The 9,578-nt window shown below is 46.6% G+C and overlaps 1 long non-coding RNA gene across 1 annotated transcript; it reads left to right on the forward strand.

Moving 5' to 3' along the window:
- Positions 1–495: 495 nt before the first annotated feature.
- LOC124029784 lies at positions 496–1,535 on the forward strand. The gene is made up of 2 exons (XR_006837844.1): positions 496–1,401; positions 1,475–1,535. It is a non-coding gene; the product is annotated as an uncharacterized LOC124029784 (long non-coding RNA).
- Positions 1,536–9,578: the final 8,043 nt, after the last annotated feature.

Consider the following 9,578-nt stretch of genomic DNA (forward strand, 5'->3'; position numbering starts at 1 on the left):
TCCCTAATCGCTGATGCAGGGTCAGATGGTATCATAAAGGTCGCTAGAAGCTGTCCCCTAATCGCTGATGCAGGGTCAGATGGTATCATAAAGGAGTAGCTAGAAGCTGTCCCTAATCGCTGATGCAGGGTCAGATGGTATCATAAAGAGGTAGCTTGAAGCTGTCCCTAATCGCTGATGCAGGGTCAGATGGTATCATAAAGGAGTAGCTAGAAGCTGTCCCTAATCGCTGATGCAGGGTCAGATGGTATCATAAAGGAGTAGCTTGAAGCTGTCCCTAATCGCTGATGCAGGGTCAGATGGTATCATAAAGGAGTAGCTAGAAGCTGTCCCTAATCGCTGATGCAGGGTCAGATGGTATCATAAAGGTAGCTTGAAGCTGTCCTAATCGCTGATGCAGGGTCAGATGGTATCTCATTGCCCAAGTGGTTAAAGGGATAGTGTGAGATTTTGGCAATTAAGACTTTTTGTTCTACTTACCCAGAGTCAGATGAACTTGTGGACACCAAAACAGGCTGAAATTCCAGGCAGTCTTTTTCAAACAGCTCTAACACTAAAGAGCATCATCATAATTTAACATTTTCACAGTATTATTCCATCCTCATAATATGGAAATAGATTAAAATAAAAAACAAGTACATCACTTTTTTGACTGCACGGGTCCTTTAAGGTCAGGGTGCGGTTAGGGTTGACTGATCCTAAATCTGTGGTTATTTAGAGGCAACCTACCATACGTTTTCTAGGACGTCACAATCAGGATGCATCTCAAACAGGCATTGGCCTGTCCAGTATACACACAAACCTATTATTCATGGAGAACTGATCATGTTTTTATACGATGTTTTGTATATCATGATTTATTCATTTCTCTTTTTGGGAGAGGATGTCTTGATTCTTCTGTTGGATGTGTACAGATCCTCTTCACCTTACATTTTATTTTATTTTTACATTTTTTTTTTTTTTGTGCACGACCATTTTAAAACGGAGCATATGTCATGAAAATTCCTCCTCGTTTTTAATGAAGAATTGATGATGATGATAGTGAAGATGATTATCAGGGACATGACCCCTGACCTTAGTGACGGTTGTGGGGTTCAAGGTCGGGGTTCAGGAGTGGGGTTGTGTGAGGGTCATGATATAAAAAATACATGGTTCAATCTGAAAGTTGTACTCATTAGGTCTGTTCCAGTCGAGCTTGCACACAACAACCAATGGTTATATGCCACGTCATGGACTTCAGTCGGGTATCAGATTGCTACATCCGATGGTATCTGTTTCCCAGACACAGATTTGTCCTGGACTAAACATTCTCCATGGAGATTTTTCATTGGAATACATTTTGAATCAGGTACCAGACTTAATCTGTCTGGTTAACTGGACCTAGATGTGGTCAGCTGATAGGTTAAACATCTATCCAGCCACGGGAAGGTTTAATCTGTCTGGTTAACTGAACCTAGATGTGGTCAGCTGATAGGTTAAACATCTATCCAGCCACTGAAGCGTAATCAGCCTGGAACATGTCCTCTGAGACGTAGTAAAAGCTGGTATTTAAGTTCACTAGTCCGGCTGTCACCATCCACACCATGATGTATGTTGGACCCCCCTGGAGGCGCCCCCAACACAAGCCTAATATAATATTTGTTGTTTTTCATAAATGTTCTATCCAGTGCCAAGAGCAGTGATTGTTATCTGGATCTTTCATGGTTTTATTTGCAGTTTCTGTCTTTTATTTTCTTATCGTTCAGAGTGTAACTGCCTAACGTCGCTGATTTAAATAAAGTAAATTGATTTATAAGTAAGTTCTTGTTGTGTGGCTCTTTCTTCTGAAGGACAAAACAGACCGAAGGTTAACAGCAGAGGGGGTGACCTTCCATCTCCTCTGACATAATTCTGTTCTTCTCAAAGGAGAGCGAGAGAAGAGCGCGAGGCATCATCTATATTATTAAAAAGAAACCACTTACGACTTGTGGACCCAGAGATCTCAAAATGGTGTCCAAAGTAGAATGGGACAGGAGAGAGACGGGAACATTATTACTTCCATCATATATGGGTTTATAGGTCATCCCCGTGGTAAATACAACACACACCGGCCCCAGGGGGCGAGCTGCGGAGGAAGGAAGGAAGGAAGCAATTTCTAGTCCATAAACAAAGTAGCACTTAGGGAAAAAGACAAAAGGGAGAGAAGAGGGAGGAACTGAGCCCAGAGCAGAGGGACTTGAATAGGAGGAGGGCCGTGTCCTCGAGGATCAAAACCCTAATGTGACTGACTCATCTACAAATGAACAATGAAGTAGATATTTATGATGCAAGGTTCTGTGTAGATCAGTCGGCCTGTAATGTTGAACAAGCCTGAGGAAAGGTAAACGTGGTTAAACTAATTCTTTAACACCACCAGACGAAAAAGGCTATCTTCTGGTCTCAAATACAGATCTCACACCTCCTGACTGACACTCCTGGGTTGTGTTCATTTGGCATCACATGGAAGAAAACCGATCAAAAACGGCCTGAAGTTGTCCAATAAACGTTTGTTTTTTCGTATTCTGTTTTGCTATGATGTGCCATAATGAACATGACCCGATCTCAGTCCCCCTGACTCCTCTCTTGACCCTTCTCTCTTGTCCATGTACTGTTCAGTAGGCACGAAACTGAAGAAAACCCTACAGGCTGCTCTCGGTGTGAATAGTTTTCAGGACAGTGATTTTGGTTCAATTTGAGACCAGGTTATTAGTCCCAAAGCGATCTCCATTGGGTGCGTTCGATGCGGATTCACTTTCGTCAAGTGCCTTTCAAAGTTATGTGGATAAACATGGTCCCACTTGCGCCTACATGTCAACCGCAGTAAGTTTCTGCAGTAGCTCTTCACCAACTTCATCCTGCAGCCATCGCCTGCCTGCATGGTGGGAGGCTGCCTGGATGGTGGGAGGCTGCCTGGATGGTGGGAGGCTGCCTGCATGGTGGGAGGCTGCCTGCATGGTGGAGGCTGCCTGCATGGTGGGAGGCTGCCTGGATGGTGGGAGGCTGCCTGCATGGTGGGAGGCTGCCTGCATGGTGGGAGGCTGCCTGCATGGTGGGAGGCTGCCTGCATGGTGGGAGGCTGCCTGCATGGTGGGAGGCTGCCTGAATGGTGGGAGGCTGCCTGGATGGTGGGAGGCTGCCTGCATGGTGGGAGGCTGCCTGCATGGTGGGAGGCTGCCTGCATGGTGGGAGGCTGCCTGCATGGTGGGAGGCTGCCTGAATGGTGGGAGGCTGCCTGCATGGTGGGAGGCTGCCTGCATGGTGGGAGGCTGCCTGCATGGTGGGAGGCTGCCTGCATGGTTGGAGGCTGCCTGCATGGTGGGAGGCTTGCCTGCATGGTGGGAGGCTGCCTGCATGGTGGGAGGCTGCCTGCATGGTGGGAGGCTGCCTGCATGGTGGGAGGCTGCCTGCATGGTGGGAGGCTGCCTGCATGGTGGGAGGCTGCCTGCATGGTGGGAGGCTGCCTGCATGGTGGGAGGCTGCCTGGATGGTGGGAGGCTGCCTGCATGGTGGGAGGCTGCCTGCATGGTGGGAGGCTGCCTGGATGGTGGGAGGCTCTAATGTCAACCAATCATTATAATGTTTTTGTTTGACCCACTTGAATGTGACCAAAGACATGACAAACACTTCCCTTGAATCAACCATATTTCAGAGAGATTAACTTTGATGTGGGCTTTGGACAGACAGGTTCTGCCCATGTTACTATGATGTGGTTCTGCCCATGTTACTTTGTGGGCTTTGGACAGACAGGTTCTGCCCATGTTACTATGATGTGGGTTCTGCCCATGTTACTTTGTGGGCTTTGGACAGACAGGTTCTGCCCATGTTACTATGATGTGGGTTCTGCCCATGTTACTTTGTGGGCTTTGGACAGACAGGTTCTGCCCATGTTACTATGATGTGGGTTCTGCCCATGTTACTTTGTGGGCTTTGGACAGACAGGTTCTGCCCATGTTACTATGATGTGGGTTCTGCCCATGTTACTTTGTGGGCTTTGGACAGACAGGTTCTGCCCATGTTACTATGATGTGGGTTCTGCCCATGTTACTTTGTGGGCTTTGGACAGACAGGTTCTGCCCATGTTACTATGATGTGGGTTCTGCCCATGTTACTTTGTGGGCTTTGGACAGACAGGTTCTGCCCATGTTACTATGATGTGGGTTCTGCCCATGTTACTTTGTGGGCTTTGGACAGACAGGTTCTGCCCATGTTACTTTGATGTGGGCTTGGGACAGGCAGGTTCTGCCCATGTTACTTTGTGGGCTTTGGACAGACAGGTTCTGCCCATGTTACTATGATGTGGGTTCTGCCCATGTTACTTTGTGGGCTTTGGACAGACAGGTTCTGCCCATGTTACTATGATGTGGGTTCTGCCCATGTTACTTTGTGGGCTTTGGACAGACAGGTTCTGCCCATGTTACTATGATGTGGGTTCTGCCCATGTTACTATGATGTGGGTTCTGCCCATGTTACTTTGTGGGCTTTGGAACAGGCAGGTTCTGCCCATGTCACTATGATGTGGGCTTGGAACAGGCAGGTTCTGCCCATGTTACTTTGATGTGGGCTTGGGACAGGCAGGTTCTGCCCATGTTACTATGATGTGGGCTTGGGACAGGCAGGTTCTGCCCATGTTACTATGATGTGGGCTTGGGACAGGCTGGTTCTGCCCATGTTACTTTGATGTGGGCTTGGGACAGGCAGGTTCTGCCCATGTTACTATGATGTGGGCTTGGGACAGGCAGGTTCTGCCCATGTTACTTTGATGTGGGCTTGGGACAGGGCCGTGGGACTGTTTTACCAGAGACGGAGACAGACGGCAGCTTTTGGTTTTGCTTCCACCACAGAGTGAAGGTCGGAACACACACACACACAACTCTTAACCCAGGACTGATGACATACTTCAGGAGTGGAGGAGACGAACCTCGACCCCCAGACTTTCTGCATTGGCTAACGAAGTTTGACGCGATGGTACACCAGGCGCTTGGCATTTGGGAGGAAGGGCAATGGGGAAGATTACACACAGACTGACCACATCCCATAGAATCAGATGATTCACTTTATAATATGCTCACATAAGCTTATAGCAAGTTTAAGGCATTATACTGGTCGGTGTTCCCCATGATGGAGTGTTCCCCATGATGGAGTGTTCCCCATGATGGAGTGTTACCCATGATGGAGTGTTACCCATGATGGAGTGTTCCCCATGATGGAGTGTTACCCATGATGGAGTGTTACCCATGATGGAGTGTTCCCCATGATGAAGGAGTGTTCCCCATGATGAAGGAGTGTTACCCATGATGGAGTGTTCCCCATGATGGAGTGTTACTCATGATGGAGTGTTACTCATGATAAAGGAGTGTTACCCATGATGGAGTGTTACCCATGATGGAGTGTTACCCATGATGAAGGAGTGTTCCCCATGATGAAGGAGTGTTACCCATGATGGAGTGTTCCCCATGATGAAGGAGTGTTACTCATGATGGAGTGTTACTCATGATGGAGTGTTCCCCATGATAAAGGAGTGTTCCCCATGATGAAGGAGTGTTCCCCATGATGAAGGAGTGTTACTCATGATGGAGTGTTACTCATGATGGAGTGTTCCCCATGATGGAGTGTTCCGCCCATGATGGAGTGTTACCCATGATGAAGGAGTGTTACCCATGATGGAGTGTTACCCATGATGGAGGAGTGTTACCCATGATGAAGGAGTGTTACCCATGATGAAGGAGTGCTACCCATGATGGAGTGTTACCCATGATGAAGGAGTGTTCATCATGGGTAACACTCCTTCATCATGGTGTAACACCCATCATGGGGAAGGAGTGTTACCCATGATGGAGGAGTGTTACCCATGATGAAGTGTTACCCATGATGAAGGAGTGTTACCCATGATGGAGTGTTACCCATGATGAAGGAATGTTACCCATGATGGAGTGTTCCCCATGATGAAGGAGTGTTACCCATGATGGAGTGTTACCCATGATGGAGTGTTACCCATGATGAAGGAGTGTTACCCATGATGAAGGAGTGTTACCCATGATGAAGGAGTGTTCCCCATGATGGAGTGTTTCCCTTGATGGAGTGTTCCCCATGATGGAGTGATCCCCATGATGAAGGAGTGTTCCCCATGATGGAGTGTTCCCCATGATGGAGTGTTACCCATGATGATGGAGTGTTCCCCATGATGAAGGAGTGTTCCCCATGATGATGGAGTGTTCCCCATGATGAAGGAGTGTTCCCCATGATGAAGGAGTGTTACCCATGATGGAGTGTTACCCATGATGAAGGAGTGTTACCCATGATGAAGGAGTGTTACCCATGATGAAGGAGTGTTACCCATGATGAAGGAGTGTTACCCATGATGAAGGAGTGTTACCCATGATGAAGGACTGTTACAAATGATGGAGTGTTCCCCATGATGGAGTGTTCCCCATGATGAAGGAGTGTTCCCCATGATGAAGGAGTGTTCCCCATGGAGTGTTACCCATGATGGAGTGTTCCCCATGATGAAGGAGTGTTCCCCATGATGAAGGAGTGTTCCCCATGATGAAGCGTTCCCCATGATGAAGCGTTCCACATGATGAAGCGTTCCCCATGATGAAGGAGCGTTCCCCATGATGAAGGAGTGTTCCCCATGATGAAGGAGTGTTCCCCATGATTAAGGAGTGTTACCCATGATGAAGGAGTGTTCCCCATGATGAAGGAGTGTTCCCCCCATGATGGAGTGTTACCCATGATGAAGGAGTGTTCCCCATGATTAAGGAGTGTTACCCATGATGGAGTGTTCCCCCCATGATGGAGTGTTCCCCATGATGGAGTGTTCCCCATGATGGAGTGTTCCCCATGATTAAGGAGTGTTACCCATGATGGAGTGTTCCCCATGATTAAGGAGTGTTACCCATGATGGAGTGTTCCCCATGATTAAGGAGTGTTACCCATGATTAAGGAGTGTTACCCATGATGAAGGAGTGTTCCCCATGATTAAGGAGTGTTACCCATGATGGAGTGTTCCCCATGATTAAGGAGTGTTACCCATGATGGAGTGTTCCCCATGATTAAGGAGTGTTACCCATGATTAAGGAGTGTTACCCATGATTAAGGAGTGTTACCCATGATTAAGGAGTGTTACCCATGATTAAGGAGTGTTCCACATGATGAAGGAGCACTATATGTCTGGAGTGGAGTAGTGACAATCATTCCATAGAAAGTGAATGAACATATAGAGCCTGTGACACTTTTATAAAAGGTGCATACATGCTTATAACAAGTTATAAGGCATTATACCAGTTGGCTTTTACGTAACGTGTTACCAAACAACCTTCCCCATTAGAAGCTTTCAGACAACAACACAATGGGTCAAATCACCTTCTACAGCAACATGGTATGGAACAACACATTCGTTCAAGCATGTAGGTTTGATAGGAGCATTGACATTGCATAGCTGACAACGCGCCATTGTATTTCTATGGAACAACACATTCGTTCAAGCATGTAGGTTTGATAGGAGCATTGACATTGCATAGCTGACAACGCGCCATTGTATTTCTATGGAACAAAACGGACACGTTAGTTGACAGGGTTGTACTCATTAGGACGTGCAACTGAAAACGTTTTAAAAACGCTTCTTATTGGAGTCCAGGTAGTCTCTTCCCGTTGCAGCCTGTTGTTGTTCCGTTCGGTACCTAATGAACACTTCCACCTTGTGTAGAATAGACTGGGCCTCTGGGACAGAATCATGTCCACTCGTCTCATTTCTAAATCAGAAACATTTTGTCAGAACATCGCCCCCTCTTGAACGGACCCCAGTCCTCTTGTAATTAGTGTTGGGCGTTAAACATTGTGGATGGAGTGTTGGGAGTGGATAGCTGCAGTGTCAATCATACGAGAAAAGGTGTGTGACTGGTGAGAAGGGGGCGGGACAAAGGTGAAACTGCTTCTTATAGGTCCTCAGTGAGAGTACACGATGCTGATAAGCTAATAATAATAATCTATCATTGACTCATTTTCTCAATAGAAAAGTCCTATTGAGTTTGACTTCCTCATATATTAGATACATATACAGTTGATTTCCTGCAGGTACATTTCAACTTTGAACCTGTATCAAATGTTAATAACACTCATGTCTCAAAGCAGTGCTTCACAGACATCTACGATTGTCAGACGTTTTCAAACCTCAAGTGGTGAGATAAAACCCAAATTGACATGCCTCAGATTTGACAGAAACTTTAAAAAATTTAAAAAAGGCTAAGAATGCATCCCAAATGGCAGCCTATTCCGTTTATAGTGCACTACTTTGACCAGGGCCCTATGAGAATAGGGTGCCATTTGGGACCCATTCTAAATGTGTTCTTGGCTTTAGAGAAGGTATCTAGGCACTGTCTATCTATTTCCTACCAACTGGCATATCTGTCTGTGCACCCTGTGGCCCTGTGGTATCTAGACACTATCTCCTGCCAACTGTCTGTCTGTCTGTCTGTCTGTCTGTCTGTCTGTCTGTCTGTCTGTCTGTCTGTCTGTCTGTCTGTCTGTCTGTCTGTCTGTCTGTCTGTCTGTCTGTCTGTCTGTCTGTCTGTCTGTCTGTCTGTCTGTCCGCCCTGTGGTATCTAGACACTATCTCCTGCCAACTGTCTGTCTGTCTGTCCGCCCTGTGGTATCTAGACATTATCTCCTACCAACTGTCTGTCTGTCCACCCTGCGGTACCTAGACACTATCTCCTACCAACTCTCTGTCTGTCTGTCTGTCTGTCTGTCTGTCTGTCTGTCTGTCTGTCTGTCTGTCTGTCTGTCTGTCTGTCTGTCTGTCTGTCTGTCTGTCTGTCTGTCTGTCTGTCTGTCTGTCTGTCTGTCTGTCTGTCTGTCTGTCTGTCTGTCTGTCTGTCTGTCTGTCTGTCTGTCTGTCTGTCTGTCTGTCCACCCTGTGGCTGGTGGGGCAATTCAGAGAGAAAATAAATACAATTAAAAATGATCTTTGGATTCAAAATGTCAAAAATCAATGTGTCCCTGTTGATTCTCACCGCAGAGGTTAAAGTTGAACCTCTGTGTAGTAGGCTCTATAGTATAGAGTCTATACCAACTTTATAATAATATATGCCATTTAGCAGACGCTTTTATCCAAAGCGACTTACAGTCATGTGTGCATACATTCTACGTATGGGTGGTCCCGGGGATCGAACCCACTACCCTGGCGTTACAAGCGCCATGCTCTACCAACTGAGCTACAGAAGGACCACTTCCTGGTCACAAATGAAAGATAGTGCTGGACTAAGAAGATATTTCAATATGGATTCTCCATCGAGTATGTTTTTAAGTCCAGGACTAGACTTAATCCGTGGGAAGGTTTCCTGGTTGATTGTAGGGTTCAACTCAAACCTTTATAAATGCTGATATTGCAGTTTATGTAAAGATGGTGTAAATGAAATGTACTGGGGTAGCGAAGAGGTAACATTTGTTACTAACACCAAAGGAGGCTTTAGTCACACACACACACACACACACACACACACACACACACACACACACACACACACACACACACACACACACACACACACACACACACACAC

This window comes from Oncorhynchus gorbuscha, unplaced genomic scaffold (genome assembly GCF_021184085.1).
Source record: "Oncorhynchus gorbuscha isolate QuinsamMale2020 ecotype Even-year unplaced genomic scaffold, OgorEven_v1.0 Un_scaffold_7683, whole genome shotgun sequence".
Classification (NCBI taxonomy): Eukaryota; Metazoa; Chordata; class Actinopteri; order Salmoniformes; family Salmonidae; genus Oncorhynchus; species Oncorhynchus gorbuscha.